The sequence below is a fragment of the Ambystoma mexicanum genome, chromosome 6p, assembly GCF_040938575.1.
Source record: "Ambystoma mexicanum isolate Mex_15411 chromosome 6p, UKY_AmexF1_1, whole genome shotgun sequence".
NCBI classification, from domain to species: Eukaryota; Metazoa; Chordata; class Amphibia; order Caudata; family Ambystomatidae; genus Ambystoma; species Ambystoma mexicanum.
Genome location: NC_090935.1, coordinates 705,743,711 through 705,762,634, shown reverse-complemented (window position 1 = coordinate 705,762,634; position 18,924 = coordinate 705,743,711).

Below are 18,924 nucleotides of genomic sequence, written 5' to 3'. Positions count from 1 at the left end.
CATGCACGATATGACAGAATATAGGTTTTCGAGTTTGCCAATGAACGACCATTTTGATCTAACAAGAATCGCCATTTTGTTTTCTAACCATTGCTCATTGCTTTCTGTTCCTATTGCTTTGCAGTATATTTTCTGCTTACAATGCTCGACTGTGGAACATTGTTTTCTGTATGTGGAAAGGACAAGGCCACAGGGCCATGAGGATAACAAGAGTTTGCTGAAACACAAACATAGGCAGCGCCAGGAAGAATGCCTGGCTCCCTCCCAAATGTAGCCTTGAAGCAGAGCTGCAGGGCATTTAATCATTTCACAGCTGCCAGCCAGTCTTGTTATGTGCTAGAATATGTTAGAATAATACCGCCAAAGGCTTGAATTATGCTTTTCTTACGGCCCCCCTTTGCTGAGCCCGCTAAAGCATGTTGGCTCCCAGGACGCGAATAGCACCTGATAGATAGCAAGGTCCGGAATGCAAACCCCCCCCCCCGTATGTAGTTCGCTTCCAAGAACAGAAGCGCTGTGTTCTATTCAATAACCGAAAGATGCCTTCGCACTCACAAATTGCAAATTGTTACTAGAATAGATGTTTGAAGGTGTCATAGTGGTCGGAGATGTCCATCATCACACCAAGTTCAAAGAAACCCAATAAAGGGGGGTGTTAAACATGTCATAGCTGATTGTTTGATATGCATTTTGTATATATGTAACTGATGTACGCAATTGACTCTCTTGCGTCCCTCGAGGTCTAGAGATACACGTCGCGGGGCGTGAGACCGAGTTGGCCAACTGAGACTTTTGCTTTGCAATGAAACCCTAGCTTTGGGAATACAACCTTGTGTCTGGCGTCTCTATCGTGTGTGGTGACCCGCCTTGTTTCCATAGACGTCAGGGTCCCTAGGGGCCTGTTTCAGTGACCCGATTCTTAAAGTATCATGATAATTTGATTTTGGCGTATTGTATCTGCAGACACAATTATTGACCAGGTAACACCAATATTTTGATATGCCTGGGAAATTGTCTACCTGCTTCAGGGCGTTATTCCGCAGCGGAGACAATCTTTGGAATTTAGCCATCCGGCCCCACAGGAGGAGTCGCCGGCGTGTACTATGTACTGTAAGCATGGCATTGGAAGTATAGAGTTTAATGATATTTGGCACAGACAAACCAGACATGCCTCCGAACTTCATTGGCCAATCAATGGTAGTTTTGAAATCCCTCGTATTGAGTATTTTGAGTCGATTCTATTAAAGAAAAAGGCTAGACCTGCAGCATTCGATGTTTTGCAGAATTGGAAAAAAGAAGCGTTGCAGCAGCTTAAGAGTAGGGAAAAACATGCGTGCCGTCATAAAACGAACGCCGAAAAAGCATTGTTGTATGACCAAGATAAACAGTCTGAGTCAGCTAGGAATATGGATAGGGCTTTCTCGCTTGGCATTCAGAAAATCTATCCTTGTAAAGATTTCCATATTTCTGATGAACTTATTGACAAATTGTTAAATGAACGAAGGCATGGTGCCACTTCGCCACCTCCGTATGTTCCTCTTCCTGCTGCTGTGCCTCTTCCTGCTGATATTCCTGCTATTCCTGCTCTGCCTGTTGTTCCTGCTCCTCCTAATGTTCCTCTTCCTCCAGTTGTTGTACTTACACCTGTTCCTCCACCTCTTCCTATTGCACCAGAAACAGTACCTCCATTGAATTTGCCTGCTCCCCCTCTCCCAAGTGGTCTTGTACTACTTGTAGTCAATCAGGGTGCAGGGTCAAGGGTTGTCACTCGTAATACTGTACCACCAGAAAAGAAACCTGAATTGATTGCATGGGATAAGCATTGTATGGAGAGAGATGATCAAACTAACGTTTTTGCCACACTTTCTAATATGGATAATTTTCCTGAGAAAAATGTTTTCATTGAAGGTTTAGGGGTTCATTTATGTGTAATGTGGGGCAAATTAAACAATACAGATCTCCCACAAGGGTTAAGGGATCTAAACACTTTAGCGTTTTCAAGAGATACTGTGGAGAAAGTAAATGAGCATATTGAGAGGATATTTGAGTATAGAAAGGAGTTGGAAAGGTTACAGAATGAGGATGACGACGAGGCTAGTATGTGTGTATAGAAACGGTTCCTTCCTTGTCGAAAATCGATATCTGCGGAAGGACGAATTTGTACGAAAGACGCGCTTAGATGGATCTCAGATATGTCGATAACTCCAGTTGAGGTATATTACACATACAGTCAGTATACACCAGAAATGCAGAGGAAAGTGATACAGGTAATGATAGAGTACCTACAGGATGATTGTGTGAAGAGAAAGATCAGTTGTCCCACAGAGTTATTTAGTATATGTAAGAGAGCTTTTTCACTTGACACTTCTTCGACTGCTTTAGCACTCGACTTGGCTCTGTTGCTTAGTAAGCGTTCTCAGTTGCCTATGAGAGAGGTTCCTCCGACATTTGTCCCGAAGGTTGAGATTGCGGCCGATGCTGCAGCGGGTATAGTTGCTGTGAACGTTCCTGCACCTTATGTATCACAGTTTGTTCACGTCCCGTTCTCAAGACAGGAAGTGAATACTATTAGACAATCTATTCCTGACATTAGGAAAAATCCGACAGGATTCTATAAAGGAATAGAGTCTGTCTTGCAGTCCTCAGTATTCACCCTGGGTGACATTGATTTTTTATTTCCTGTACTCCTGCCTGTAGATTTGTGGAAACAAAGTTAGGACTATAGCCGACGTACCAGGGTTGGGAGATACATGGGCTAACATAACTAGACTCGATGGAGAAAGGCCAGCTGGTGAAAGACCGCCCCAGTTGATACTAACTTTGCCTGATAGAATCATCGCAAAATTGAAGACTATAATTCCCAAAAAGAGAATTATTTGGGACAAGCTTACGGCCTGTGTCCAAGGGAAGTCTGAGGGTGCTACCGAGTTCTTTAATCGGTTCGAACAGGTATTCTCGGATTTCAGCAGACAAGACTTAGGCACAGTGTCTGGGAAAAAATTATTTATGGACAAATTTGTGCGTGGATTGCTGCCTGACATCCAGTCACAAATTATGTCTTCTGAGAGCGCTTGGCAGGCGAAGTCGCAATCAGAGGTACTGCACATGGCTCAGTACTACGAGAATCGTGTCAACAATGAAAAAGATAGAGTTGAGAAGCGAAAAGGTGATTTAAAGACTAAAGTATTATTACAGCAAATTGTTAGAGGCCCCAGAGGGGGTAGTTCTCAGATTAGAGGTCAGTATGTTCCACAGGGGAATGTGCCCTTGGATCCTGTGAACATTAACCAGTGTGCCTATTGTCGACAAGAGGGTCATTGGCGTGCACAATGCCCCGTCCTTCGACAGAGGTCGAATAACACATTTGGAAATATGGGTAGACGATCCAGAGGTCGCCCGGGTGTAGGGGGCCCTGGTAGAGTTCAGTTTGCCCAGGATCCTCAGAAACCTTTTTCGCAGGATAATCAGACTCTGAGTGTGGATACTAGAAACATATTTGATCATCCTTCTGCTGCATATCTATCTGAAGAGCTTCCTTTTGATGATATTTTGTTTCGTTAGGATTGCCCGAAGCAGGGTTTGGAACCTACACCTATCCCCGTTAATCAGAAAGGTCCCTACATTGAAATGGTAGTGGGAACTAGGAAACATCTGTTTTTGATAGAACTGGAGCACAGAATTGTACCATTGATCATTCTTGGGTTCCAAACATTCCACTGTCAGGGCAAACCAATGTTTCTGTAGGGTTTTCTGGCAGACCAGTTGTCTGTCCAGTTTCTTCACCGGTACCTATTTCTTTGGGTCCCTTTACGGACCCCTGTCCTTTTCTCTTGACTTCGAATTGTGGACAGAATTTTCTGGGGTTGAATCTACTGAAAGAATTAAATGCAGTAATTCATTGTTCTTCTGACGGAGTGCGTTTGATGATTTCACCACAGCAACTTTCTGTCTCTCAATTCCTAAACAGACCTTTGCCGCCAGAATTCATTGATGTACCAGAGTGCTTATGGGCAATTGACGACAATGATGTCGGTGTTCTACTGATTGAGCCTGTTAAAATAGTCTTGAAACATGGAATTAAGCTGTCAGGCATTCCACAATATAAGATTTCAGTTTAAGGAGCGAGCAATCTTTGAAATGCATTGTTTCCGATTTTGTGCATCGCAGAGTGATTGAGGAAATTTCAGGAAGTTTGTGCAATAGTCCGATTTTACCTGTGTACAAGAAAGGTGATAATGCAATTGCATTCCGTTTTATAATTGATTTACGTGCCATTGATAAAGTCGTTGCTCCGCAATTTCCAATTGTGCCTGATGTGACGACAATATTAACCATGATTCCAGGCTGCAGCTACTTACTTTAGTGTTGTGGATCTGAAGAATGCTTTCTTTAGTATTCCTATACACAAGGACAGTAGATACTTGTTCACGTTCACATTAGGGGGACGCTCGTTCACATTTATTCGTGCACCTCATTGTTACACAGAGAGTCGTAGCATCTACATTAGGGCTTTGAAAGAACAGCTTGATACCCTTGAATTGCCCTCTACTTGTACATTGCTTCAGTATGTTGATGATTTGCTTTTAGCTGTAGACTCTGAAAGCGCCTGTAAGGAGTGCACTGTATTGTTGCTTATTCATCTAGCTAAACATGGTCACAAAGCTTTGCTTAAAAAGTTTCAATATTGTTGCCAGAAGGTCTCCTATTTAGGCTATCTCCTGTCAAAGGAGGGAAGAAGATTGACACCTGAAAGAATAAAACACATTTCTGGCATGTCAGTCCCAAAAACACAGAAGGAAGTTAGAGCCTTGAGAGGTATGGCTTCTTACTTTAGGTTGTGGATCCGAAACTTCTCATTAGTGATTAAAGTGATGTTGGCTTTGACAAAGAAGGGCATTTCTTTGCCATTGCCATGGAACACGGAGCACCAGCAATCATTTGATCTGCTCAAGACTGCATTGTGCTCAGCACCAGTTTTGGGCACGCCAAATTATGGAAAGGCCTTTGTGTTGTTTGTGCATGAATGTGATGGATGTGCTTTGTCTGTATTAACTCAGGAACAAGGAGGGAAGAATAGCCCATGCGGTTACATTTCTTCCGCCCTTGATCCTGTAGCATGCGCTTTGCCAAGATGTTTGCGAGCTGTCGCTGCTGCTGCTGCGTCCATAAAACAGAGTGAGGGAATGGTCCTAGGCAATGATCTAACCCTGATGGTGCCTCACTCTGTAGATGTTCTACTGAACAGAACCCAAACGCAACACCTCACTTCCACACGGTTTACGAGATATGAATTGATCTTGTTTGCTCCCCACATACAAATTAAGAGGTGTTTTGTTCTTAAAGTGGCTGAACTCCTACCTTTCCCGCAAGGTACTATTTGTGTTGACGAAGAGTCACATGACTGTTTGTATACTACCGAACAAGAAACAAAGGGTAGAACTGATCTAAAAGACACTCCTTTGAACAATCCGCAAGGAGAGCTGTTTTGTGATGGCTCCTGCTTCAAACTTCCGGATGGTACATCCACAGCTGCTTATGCAATTACCACATTGAGCACAGTTGTGGAAACCAAGAGAATCACGCATAACTCTGCGCAGGCCACAGAGATTAAAGCATTGACCCGAACTTGTGAACTTTCCGAAGGGCTTACAGTAAACATATATACTGATAGTCAGTATGCCTTTGAGGTGGTTCACAACTTTGGGAGACTTTGGTCAGAGAGAGAGTTCTTAACTTCACATTGCACAAAGATCCAACATGGCTCCCTAATAGTACAACTGCTCTCAGCGCTTGCACTCCCTACTCAGTTAGCTGTCGTGAAATGTGCAGCACATCGAAAGATTATAGATGATATAGGAAAAGGTAATGCTTTCGCTGATCAGATAGCTAGACAAACTGCCACAAATCTCTTTACGGAGATGTATGTTTCAAGGGAGACTGTAAATGCCTATGCAATGGACGAGGGTGTCGGTCTGTACGGGATATCCAAGCCGATGCCACGTTAGAAGAATCCAAGAGGTGGGCTGAAGGCTTGGGGAAACTCGATGATGATGGGTGTTGGGTGGACATAGTTGAAGGAAAATGGCTACTCCCTGACGCTTATGTGATGATGCTGGTCGTTATGGCCCATGGCCTTACGCATATATGTGCCCAGAAAGTTATGAAAATGTTAGAGAAAGTTTGGGCAAATGAGAAAATTTTGAAAATTGCCCAGCGCTATGTTCAGGACTGCATGATTTGCCTACAACACAATGTGGGAAAGGGGACATCAACTCCAACAGGAAGTTTTGGGCCACCTTCTGTCCCCTTCGAAGTCAATCACTTCGATTTTATTGAAATGGAACGGTGCAACAATATGAAGTATGTATTAGTTGTCATCTGTACTTTTAGTAAAAGGGTCGAGGCTTTCCCTGTCAAAAATGGTACAGCCATGACTACTGCAAAAACCATGTTAAATGAATGTTTTCCTCGGTTCGTGTGTGGACCATTGTCCGACTAGATGACTCTTGGTGGGACAATGTGGACCATTGTCCGACCAAGAGTCATCTGGTCGGACAATGGTCCACATTTTTTCGCTGCTGTAATTCTGCAGATATGTGCGGCATTACAGATCGACAAACGGTTCCATTCAGCCAGACACGCTAAGAGCGTTGGACTAGTAGAAAGATACAATGGTATCATCAAGAACAAGCTCGCTAAGACGTGTGCCGGCACTAAATTAAAATGGCCGGACGCCTTACCGATCGTGTTATTAGCCATGCGTACAACCCCTCAAACTAAGACTGGGCTCTCCCATTTGAGGTGGTAATGGGGAGAGCTGCCAATATCTGGAATCTTCCTAAATGTAGATCCTTGAAAAATTTTGAAAATGTACTTCTTTCAGATTATTGCAGCCAGTTGACTGAAAACCTTTATTTGATTTATCACCAGGTGCGAGAGGCTTTACCTGTGCGATACGAGGTCCCGGGCCACAGCATACGGCCTGGGGACTGGGTGCTCATCAAGGCATTTGAGCGTTCTTCCTGCCTTGCACCTCGTTGGCAGGGCCCATTACGGGTCCTGCTGGTCACACAGACGGCAGTGCGTGTCGCAGGTAGAAAGAACTGGATCCATGCGACGCATGTCAAGGGACTTCCTCACCCAGTGCCACACGATACAGAAGAAACAGAACCCCTCGCTAACGCTGCAATCAACGATCCCAAAGCAGTAAATAGCGTTGAGAGTGCATCAGAGATTATTTCTGAGCCTGTGAGGCTTGGGAAACCCGTCATTCTGTCTCCACACTCTCCAAAGGTTTCGCTTCAGGAAATGTCGTTTCAATTTCGGCATCTTCACTTGCTCTTAATACGTTGCTTCCAACGGGAAGTGATGACATATTGTTTCCGGATCAATCAGTACCAGGAAAAGTAAGGTACAATCTGCGTCCAAGAAAATAGACTTACGGCACGGTTCGGCTGTGCATTTGGAGAAGGAAAAGAATCATTGAGGGCTTGCTTTTTGCCCAAATAATTGTTTGAGAAAAAAGGGGATTCTGTTGGCTAGGGTTGTGGAAAGACTAAGAAGTCGCGCGGCCGGGAGGTCGCCAGCTAATGACACTGGAGTTTTTCGTTTGAAGATTACAATGCCTGCCACAGCTACCACTCGTACAGAACTTGTAAATGATTGTGTGACCAGCCGGGATAATGGACAAAGCACTTGGGCCCCGAAAATGTATTGCTGTGTTTTTATAATAATATTTGGTTTTATAATAGTCACTGTCTTAGGCCTATGGTACCTCGAGGAAACTCATCCTTTAGAGTTCTTGAAACTGACTGAAAATGTACCCACTGTTCCTACTCCCTTCGTACATTTGCATACTCTATCCCCTAGGGACTCACAGCATAGACAAAGGTACCATAACAATACTCTGTTACTTATCATGAATGCTACGCATGCCATTTTTAATAGGTCCAACTGTTGGGTCTGTTCGCATTTACCGCAACATGGGGATAAGGGGCTAGGTTGGTATATTCATCCTTTACCTTTGACAACTGCTTGTTATGCTTCTCTTAGAGCACTGTTCTTTGGCCGATGGAACAATAGCATCTCAGGGAACTTTGATGGTACAAATTTGAATAGTTTTGAGAAACGTGTTCTGACTCCCCTGGGATGCTCGCTTTTCGCAAATAGGAGTAAGCTCAATGTTGCTTCTACTAGGCCTTCTGATAGGCTGTCTCGTCCCTTTCAATCTTTGATTTCCTTTAAGATGGCTCTGATAGGCAATAAGGATGCCATGCCTCCTTCTTACACTGTTAACCATAGCCCCGATTCAGTTTCTTTCTGCATACAGAGGATTGGTACTCAGTCAATGGGAGATTTTAAAGGTTGTGCCAATGTTGCAAATTTGACAGGGGAAGACAGACCTTTGTAGGCGAACCTGTCTACTTTGTTTGCAGTAATTTATCATTTCCATGGTTAGCCAGGGATTGGCAGGGAACCTGTTATTTAGGGATCCTGTTACCTGGGGTGTCCATAGTTAGTACAGGAGAGGTTGCAAAGGCTCGTCCACGGCGGGACAAGAATGGTGACACTCCAGCACAGGTCTTGAGAGATGTAGCAAAATCATTTGTGCCATTTTGGGGGCAGATAGTGAATTCCAAAGATATCAGAAGACTAGCGAGAGTACTGGAGAGAACCATCAACCGGACCACAGACATACTCTATATTATGACATTAGAACACAAAGCGATAAGACTAGTAGCGCTCCAGAACCGGATGGCATTAGATGTCATTCTGGCTGAACGTGGTTGAGTGTGTAAATAAGTGTGGTCCGCTTGCTGTGTTTTCGTGCCAGATTCCTCCCCAACTATCTTCAAAGCAATACAGAATCTGCATGTCCTTAGTTCAGAAGTGCATGTTCCCGAGGGAAACTGGGACCTTAGCGCTTGGTTCTGGGACTTCTTGCGATCTTGGGGTTGGAAGGTACTTTCAGTCTTTGTCAGGAATCTGATTTGGGGTAGAGGACGGCGCTTCTTGTTTCCCAAGAGGCGATAAACTACATTTTCCATCAGAGGTTTGGATGCGTGTAGTTCCTCTTTCGCGCGGTACGCCAGCTGCTCATTAGCAGTAACTGTTGAAAACTTGCCGCCACCCGTGCCTCGGTGCAGGTAATTACAGATTATCAGCACGGGCGGCGGCAGCTGAAGAAGCAAGAGCATGCAGGAACGTTTTGGACGCCAAAGGACTTTTGGAGCTTTCCCCTGGCCACGACAGTGATTAGCAACCTGAACAGGAGAAAAGCAGTTGCGGGCCGCGGCAGTGAATCAGGCTCCTTCCCAAGTGCTGGGCATCACACTTCAGGATCCGGATGTCCTCGTGAGGCATCCGGACCATCAGTTAAGTGTTCTACAACATTGTTCATGTTTTGGTGTTAGAGTATGCTTATTTTCGCTTGTTGATTTATGATACGAACACGGCGATGAGTGTGTAATGAAACACGTCATGTGTAGGATACACGCCATGTGTGAGGAAACAAGCTATGAATCTCAGAACTGACAATACAGTGCCCTGGGAAAAGAGGAGACTATCCTTTAAAGCGCACTTGTTTTGGAATCATTCTTTAGGGGCCACACAGCACAAGGGCAAGTGTTTTGTGTATTTGTTCTAAACCCTTGTTTGTTGCTTCATTGTGCCCAGCGGACCATGAGTCTTGTATCTTCATGAAAAGGGACAACCCTTTGTTTGTGCCATTTTGCTTGTATGCAGCCCTATGTGTTTTCAATAAGTATACGTCCCAAGGTGCATGTTATGTTATGTTCAAGTTCTATGTTCAAGTTTATAATCCTATGTTTTGTGGTGTGCCAAGTGGAGTCTTATAAGGCCACTAATGAGGTACACTACTGTGGGCATGTAGCAGGTTTATTACATGTATAGGAGGTCAGGCTAGGTGTTCAGGAAGTAGAGGTACAGGTATAGGAGCATTGCGTATATTGTATGTACTTGCTTGTTTATGTTCACTTCCTTTCCTTTGTCACTGCATCCCCGTTCCCTAACTCCATCTTCCCCCCATTGGCTGCCATGTGGCTACCTGTGATATCATTTTCAGGCGCCCGTGCCAACCACGGTGGGAGGCGTCAATCTATTTGGCTTCTGTGGTTCGGAAGCAGGGATTGAGACCCCTATTCCATTATAAGTTTGACAGTCTTACTGATCATTTTGGGAATTCTGTTGTTCCTTTGTTGTTTTATCCAGTGTTTACCTAGTATGTGTTTGATGCTAGGGGGATGTTGCGCACAAGCGATAGGTACAATAGGACATAAAGTGTATGCCCCAGATAAACCTCCAAGGAATACGTGTTAAAAGAAATTTTAGCGAATGATCTGATGGTAATAGATATTTCTGACAGCAATTCAGGGTGCATGGATGATGATGCATGGAGTTGTTTGCAAGGAGATCAGAAGTAGTTTAACACTTGACACAGGCCAAAAGGAGGGTTTGTCAAACGGGAAATTATATCGTGCCTCCTATTGCAATGAATATATCTATATTGGCCTAGGCCAAGCTGCTTGTAAAGCCACTTGCGAAGAAATCCGTGTTGTAAGGTTGTGACCTTAGAATCAATGTGAACCGCCATCTTAGGTCAATCCGTCATTTTAGGTTCTCTTGTAAAGTCACCCTGTGAGTTAAAATGGTGGACGATGTCATTCCGAAATACAACATGGCCGTCTTGACCTCTGCGTACAACTAATATGTAACTTGCCTGCAGGCCACTTGTTGGGGTCATGAACTGAGACCTTGTCCTTCGTTGACCTGTGTGTAAAGGATTACTCATGCCAATGAAACAAATCTGCGAGCATAGGTTAAGAACAAATTGTTCTGTGGGGATTTATGTTGGTACAACCTCTTCTGTTGGCATCCTAAGTTAAATTGTTTTAGGCTTTTCAGCCATGTCGCATCTTGTGTGGCACTTGTTGGAGGAACTAATCCCCTACCTCCTTGGTTAGACACAAAAAAGAGATGGTCTGCCACTCAAAAATTGCGCCACACTTAAGTTGTTTCAAAAACACAAAAAGCCCTTTATTCCTTGTTTACACGTGTTTCGGCTACTCAAGAGCCTTTTTCAAAACAAATAGGGCATTAAAAAAAGACCATTCATATTCTGTATACAATATTGTTTAAGGATATTCATATGTTAAACCCAACAGAAGAACAAGGAAAACGGAGGGTTATGTAAAATAGTTTCACATAATTATGAAAAATAAACATGATAATTATATTTCACCAAAATACATAAAAGGTGGCATTAGTTAGTCATTACAAACAACCATAACACAATACAAAGAGAAAAGAAAAATAATAAAGTGAAAGAAAAATAAAATAAATAAAAATAACAAACAGAGAAACAAAGAAAAGATGTTTTAGCATATGTATACTCAAATGTTCCCCTTTTACATTATTTATGTTCTAGTTCATAAACCTCTTTTATCGTAATTCTCCTTAGTCCTTTTTTATGTCTTGTATTGTAATAAACATTACATTATTTAGTGTGGATTAAAAGCATCTTCCATTTGACACTGTCCATTTTGTGCACTGATATGAGCGAATCCGTAAAGAAAATCAAACAAGATCTCTTACCCGTCTTTTTTCCATAAGTCCCGGGTAAATCCCTATAGTCAAAATAATGTAAAATAGATTTGCAATCCAATTGTATACTCATCATGGGACCATTTATACACACTTTTTTAACATCTTGCATCATGTGCTCATAGTACTCCCCTCCTTTAGGTTTTTGCCAGTACATCGTGAAAGTAAAAAAGTGGTCCTGTTTAATATTACATACGCACAGTTTTAAATAAGGTGAGTAACCTAAACTGCGCCTTGTTTTTATGCGATTCTAGGGTCATATTTTTAACTATATCTGTTTCGTGCATCTCTCCGCGTTAGTTTAGTGCAATCCCGTGTTCTGTGCTCCGCATTAAATACTCCTCATTATTATTAAGTATGGTTATTTAATGCATCCCTCCACGTTAGTTTCGGGAATTCCTGCGCTCTGTGCTTAATCGGTGTCTGACAGATAATCCGTGTGTCCCCTTACGCATACTCTGATGCCCGAATGCGGGCATAGAAAAACGTCTCCTCTCCCCGTTCAGGAAACACACGCTGTCTGCTTATCTCGAGCTTGTTTCAATACAGTCTCCTTGCGTCGGACTTGCACAGTAATAGGCCGTTGAGGGGATCTTCCATTTAATCTATAGTGTCACCATGGTTACAGAGGCCATCCTTCCTCTGTTTCTACATCGGTTTTCATGGCGGCCATATTAGAATGGTTTGAGACTTAGGACCATCCATTTACAATCACATTATTATTCCCTGTTCACAACAATGTGCATTTTCAAATTTGCACTCTACTGATAAGAATGGGCTACGCGAGGAGACTGGAATGAAACAAGCTCAAGGTAAGCAGAAGCGTGTGTTTCCTGAAAAGGGGAGAGGAGACGTTTTTCTATGCCCGCATTCGGGCATCAGAGTATACGTAAGGGGACACACAGATTATCTGTCAGACACCGATTCAACACACAATGCGGAAATTCCCGAAACTAACGTGGAGGGATGCACTAAATAACCATACTTAATAATAACGAGGAGTATTTAATGCGGAGCAGAGAACACGGGATTGCACTAAACTAACGCAGAGAGATGCACAAAACAGATATATTTAAAAATATGACCCTAGAATCGCATAAAAACAAGGCGCAGTTTAGGTTACTCAGCTTATTTAAAACTGTGCATCTGTAATATTAAACAGGACCACTTTTTTGCTTTCACAATGTACTGGCAAAAACCTAAAGGAGGGGAGTACTATGAGCACATGATGCAAGATGTTAAAAAAGTGTGTATAAATGGTCCCATGAAGAGTATACAATTGGATTGCAAATCTATTTTACATTGTTTTGACTAAAAGGGATTTACCCAGGACTTATGGAAAAAAGACGGGTGAGAGATCTTGTTTGATTTTCTTTACTTATTTGCTCATATCAGTGCACAAAATGGACAGTGTCAAATGGAAGATGCTTTTAATCCACACTAAATAATGTAATGTTTATTACAATATAAGACATAAAAAAGGACTAAGGAGAATTACGATAAAAGAGGTTTATGAACTAGAACATAAATAATGTAAATGGGGAACATTTGAGTATAAATATGCTAAAACATCTTTTCTTTGTTTCTCTGTTTTTTTTTTTTATTTATTTTATTTTTCTTTCACTTTATTATTTTTCTTTTCTCTTTGTATTGTGTTATGGTTGTTTGTAATGACTGACTAATGCCACCTTTTATGTATTTTAGTGAAATATAATTGTAATGTTTATTTTTCATAATTATGTGAACCAATTTTACATAACCCTCCGTTTTCCTTGTTCTTCTGTTGGGTTTAACATATGAATATCATTAAACAATATTGTACACAGAATATGATTGGTCTTTTGTTAATGCCCAATTTGTTTTGAAAAAGGCTCTTGAGTAGCCGAAACATGTGTAAATAAGGAATAAAGGGCATTTTGTGTTTTTGAAACAACTTAAGTGTGGCGCAATTTTTGAGTGGTAGACCATCTCTTTTTTATGTTAAGAACAATGTATCCAAATACTTAACTGAGAACACTTGTTTAACTACATTGTATTAATGTCTGAAGAAGACTCTATGAGAAATCCTAAAATACACTGTTACTGTGTAGACTTGTTGGCGAATGCGTTAAAGGCAAACCCTATGCATATAGATGTGTGAACTCGGCATGAACCCTAGATCAGTAATGTATTAGAGGAATATTAAACCGCAGTAGGGTTCGACATCATGTTCGCAAACGGTATAAAAGTGAGTGTGACTATACTAATGTACAATCCCACTCGCTGAGTACTGTGTTGTACTGAGGGCCGATAGCTATCTGTTACTTTGTCCTTTGAAACTGTTCAGTATAAAATAAAAGATCTTTGTATGTTGTAACCCGTGTTCTGTGTATTTCCTTTTGGGGTACTCAGCCTCGATATTTTAACTTTGTTTTCACAGTTGGCACCCGAAAAGGGACCCTCAAGATTGATGCTGGATTGTCGAAGGTTGACACACGCTATCGGACTAGGATCGGACGGTGAAGGGGGCCCCTTCTGAACGAGACGCGACACCTCGGCAGCGCTGCACGACCCGATCCCTGGATGATGAGTGTGTGGTCCAAGACAGCATCTTGACGAGGGTCCACTTATCAAGGCGGGCAGATTTGCCGAAATCACCAAACACGAGGTAAGATTAGTTAGGTAAGATTCTTTGTAATCCGATCGGACCTCTTTAGGATTGATCAGGTGAGTTGTGATGTCAGTCTAGAGATACGGATACCACTACTTTGAGACCACAAACGCATTTTGGTGGCAGTGGGCCAACCATCTCATGCACGATATGACAGAATATAGGTTTTCGAGTTTGCCAATGAACGGCCATTTTGATGTAACAAGAATCATCATTTTGTTTTCTAACCATTGCTCATTGCTTCCTGTTCCTATTGCTTTGCAGTATCATGTTCGCAAATGGTATGAAAGTGTGACTATTCTAATGTACAGTCCCACTCGCTGAGCACACTGAACCACGCTGGAGTTCGCTGTGTTGTACTGAGGGTCGGTAACTATCTGTTACTTTGTCCTTTGAAACTGTTCAGTATAAAATAAAAGATCTTTGTATGTTCCTTTGTAACCCGTGTTCGGTGTATTTCTTTTTGGGGTACTCAGCCTCGATATTTTAACTTTGTTTTCACAAAAGAGGGTTTGGTATACATGTTATAGAGGGTGAGGCGAGGCAGGAGCCCTGTGGAACACCCATAGGAGACAGCTATGGGGTCAGCAGATTTGTGGCCTGCAAAGACCCTTGTGGATCAGCCAGATAGTAAGGATTCGATCCATAGGGTGGCTTCAGGGGTGAGGTGGAAGGTGGTGGTGAGGTGTTTACAAATGATTTCATGGTCTACAAGGCAGAGAGGTCTAGAAGTATGAGGATAGCGAGCTCGCCATTGTCCCTAATTAGGTCCAACTGGATCTTGAGGTCAAGGAGGGCGGATTCAGAGATATATCCAGATCTGAAGCCTGATTGGCGGGTACCTAGGAGATTGTGGCTTTCCAAATGGAATTGCAGTTGCAAATAGGCAGTGTGCTCCAGGATTTTGAGGAGGTATGGAATGGTGGTAATGGGGCAGTAGTTGGTAGGGATAGTAGGGTCTAGAGTTGGTTACTTCAAGAGAGAAGTGGCCCATGCTTCTTTGATGGCATTGGGAATTGAGTTGTACTTGAAAGATGCATTGATAACGCTTGCTATGGTAGGGGCAGGGGTTCTGCACACATTCTGACAATGTGGGCTGGGTAGATGTCACCAGCACAAACGTCTCGGGAGGATAGCTCAGCAGCAACGTGCTCGCCTTGGAAGCAAGACGACACAGAGCAACACAGGTTCAATGTCCGGGTCCACGCTTAGAAACCTCTGGGTATTAAGTGCATTATTTTTTTTAAAAATAATTTTTTATTCGTTTTTACATGAAAAACCTTTAAAATGGACAAACAGAATAACACAACACAACACATCACAATACCTCACCCTACCCACGTTTTAACTTTAACTTCATTTTAAACATCCCCTTCCTTCACATTCCTTTGTTCATAACACCAAATTTTGTATGATGTTTCTCTTATTCTACAATGGTTCTAACTGCAACCAACTTTCTATTTCGGCCAGCAGAAACGTTAGAGGAATTAACAATTTCATGTCTATGCCAGTATACATTTTCTGCCACCAGTCGTCAGCACACCAAGAAGGATGTTTTGTAGACCAAGGTCCCAAATGAATTGTCCTCACAGATCGCAAAATGCCACAAAATAGCACCAAATGTTTGAGGGTCTCCTATAAATAACCTATTATGTCATATCATATCAAGTGCTAGATTGTGGTGAGGACTTTGTGGGGGGAGACGGCAGAGAAATGAAATTGGGGAGGAAGGGTAGTGGCTATGGAAGTGCAGACCAGGCAGAAGGTAGTAGGGGTGGACAAGGAACTTTTTTAGGATAGCTTTATCCCTTAGCATCCGCGTTTTGGTGTCTAGGGAGGATTGGATGAGGGTGCACCGGGTTTTATCTTTTGGGAAGTTGTCAGTAGGGGGTACTGGGTATTCAAGCTCTGTAAGGATTTTGAAGAATTCTTTGGTGTTGGAGCTAGCAATCGAGATTCTGGTGCTAAAGGTCTTAGCTTTAGAGTCAGTGATAGCCTATTTGTATATGTCGGCTGAGTGCTGGAAGGTTGCTTTGTTAGCGGGACTGGGGTTTTTCCTCAAGAGATGTTTAGGGGTATGTTTTTTTTTCCTGAGGGAGGCTGAGTCCTCGGTGAATGAATGATGTTTTTTTTGTTTTCGGGAGGTGGTTTTAGAATGGTGTATGTTCGTCAAGAACAGAGAGGAAAGCGGAATCGTAGGAGGCTAAGATGACTTTGGGGGAGAGTTGTTAGGGACTGGTTTGAGGGAGGCTAGCATGGAGGGGGTCAGCAGCTCGACTGTGAGCTTACGCGTGTGTCTGGTGATGATGCGAAGGGGTTCGCTGGTGGTAGGGGTGTTTTTAGTGCTGGTGGTGAGGGTGAAAGGGATCAATGAGCGATCTGACCAGGGAATGGGGAGTTGGAGGATACTTGGAGGGGAGAGTTGCATTGGAGAATCCAGTTGAGTATTCTTCCTTTTTTCGTGGGTTGGAGAGTGGACTAGTTGAGTGAAACACCTTGAAACACTTGTGTAAAGGTGTGTTACAAATGTCATATCATATCATATCATAAATTCCTCTCATCAAGTGTGGATGTAAGGGCAGTTGCCTTGTGGTCTGAGGGACCGTTATGGCCTAGATCAAAGTCTCCTAGGAGAATACATTTGGTTTTAGGCTTCAGAAGAGGGGAGATGAGGAGGGGGATCTCGGTTTCAGGAATTCCAGAGTGGGAGGGTTGGCGATAGAGGAGAAGTAGGTTAATGGTGGATTGAGGAGAGGATTCAAGTTTGGCCAGAAGGATTTTGTATCCTGCTAATTGCAGCAAAGGAGAGGCACTGATAGGGATGGTGGATTGTGTATGAATGCTACACCACCCCCTAGGCCAAACGGATGGTCAACTTGCAAGATGGAATATCCAGTGGGTAAGGCAAGAGACAGGAGGGGGCCGTCAGTGTTGTGTAGCCAGGTTTCGGTCAGGTATAAAAGGTCTACGTTAGTTTCTAGTAGCAGGTCATGGCTGTCAGGGGCATGAGTGCAGATGGAGCGCCCATTGATCAGAGCACAGGAGAGGGTGATGGAGGGTGAGGGAAGCACAGTAGGTGTGTGTCATGGGATGAGGGAGGGCAGATCGGGACGGTAGGGGGTGATGTAGGACAGTGGTAATTGGGAATAGGAGGCCAATTGGGGTTGATTTTGGGGCAGGGGGGTTCTGGGTTCTGGAACAGAGTCTGTGAAGGCCGGCAGAGCCAGTACATGATGTATGTGATTATGGAGTTGTGATGGTGAGGCTGAGCATTTGTATTCAGATTGGGGAAGGTTTAGCCTGAAGGAGGAATTGTCTAGCTTGGGGTTAGTGTTACTAGCATGGCTACAGGGGAAAGAAGTTGTTCAACAATTACCCACCCATGAGGGGCTGTGGTCCCATATTTCAATGGATTTTGTTACAGAGTTACCTAAATATAATCAGTAAGACATCATTTTTGTGGTAGTGGATTATTTTTCTCAACAGGCGCACTTGATTCCTTGTATGGGTATTCCAAGTGTGGGCAAATTAGCAGAATTGTTTTTGCACAACATAGTGTGGTTGCGCAGTTTACCTCACACTAGTATCTGATCAATGTGCACAATTTACCTCATGGTTTTGGTGAGCTTTTTGCCAAATGCTGGGAATGAACTGTGCGTTGTCTACAAGTTACCACCCACAGAGAGATGAACAAACTGAATGGGTGACTCAAACTATGGAGTAATATCTGAGGTGCTTATTAGCGGATCGAATGAGCTCCTGGGTGCATGCGGTGTGGGTAGCTGAGCTTACCTTCAATAACTCATAGCACGCTTCCTTGGGAATGTCACCCAACATGTGTTTATATGGCCAGGAACATAATATGCACCCCGAACATCTTCACGCAACAATTAATATGCCAGCACTCATAGAGTGCAAACAGGTGTTTTCAAGCATTAAGCAAAAGGCACGCCAAAACTTAGAAAGGGCCAAGGCAACTTACAAGGAGTATGCTGATAAGCGAAGACAAAGCTCTCCCAATTATGTGGTAGATGACGAAGTGTGGCTTTCAACTCAGAACATACGTATGGTGGGAGCACGAAAACTTTTTTGCCTCATTTCATAGGGCTGTGTGTAGTAGTGAAAAGTGTATCTGACAGAGCTGCAAAACTTAAATTGCCTGATACCCTAAGAATACATCCTGTGTTTCATGTGTCTTTAATTAGACCTGTAGCCCCTGGTACGTGGCCGAAGATACTACCTATTGCCCTGGAAGATGGACAGGAAGTGTATGAAGTATGAAGAATACATATCATATCATACTGAATTACAAGAGATGCCATAGCGGCTTAGGGTATCTAGTGAACTGAGTTGGCTATGGACCAGAGGATCGTTCCTGGGAGCTGGCAGAGGATGTGCATGCACCAAGGTTGATAAAGTTATTTCACAAGAAATATCCAGAGAAACCAGGACCCTGGGAGGGCCATAGGAGAGTAGGTACTGTAAGGGTTTATGGGCTGTGGGGGTGCTGTAGGCCTGGAAACTACACTACCTGTAATACCTGGTGGCAACGTGCAGGCATGGGCTTGAAGCTTTGAAGGTTTGCAGGGTGCGGCAGAGGAGCAGGAGAGGTTTGGAGACTGCAGGCAGCGGCGGTCATATGCTCTGGGTGC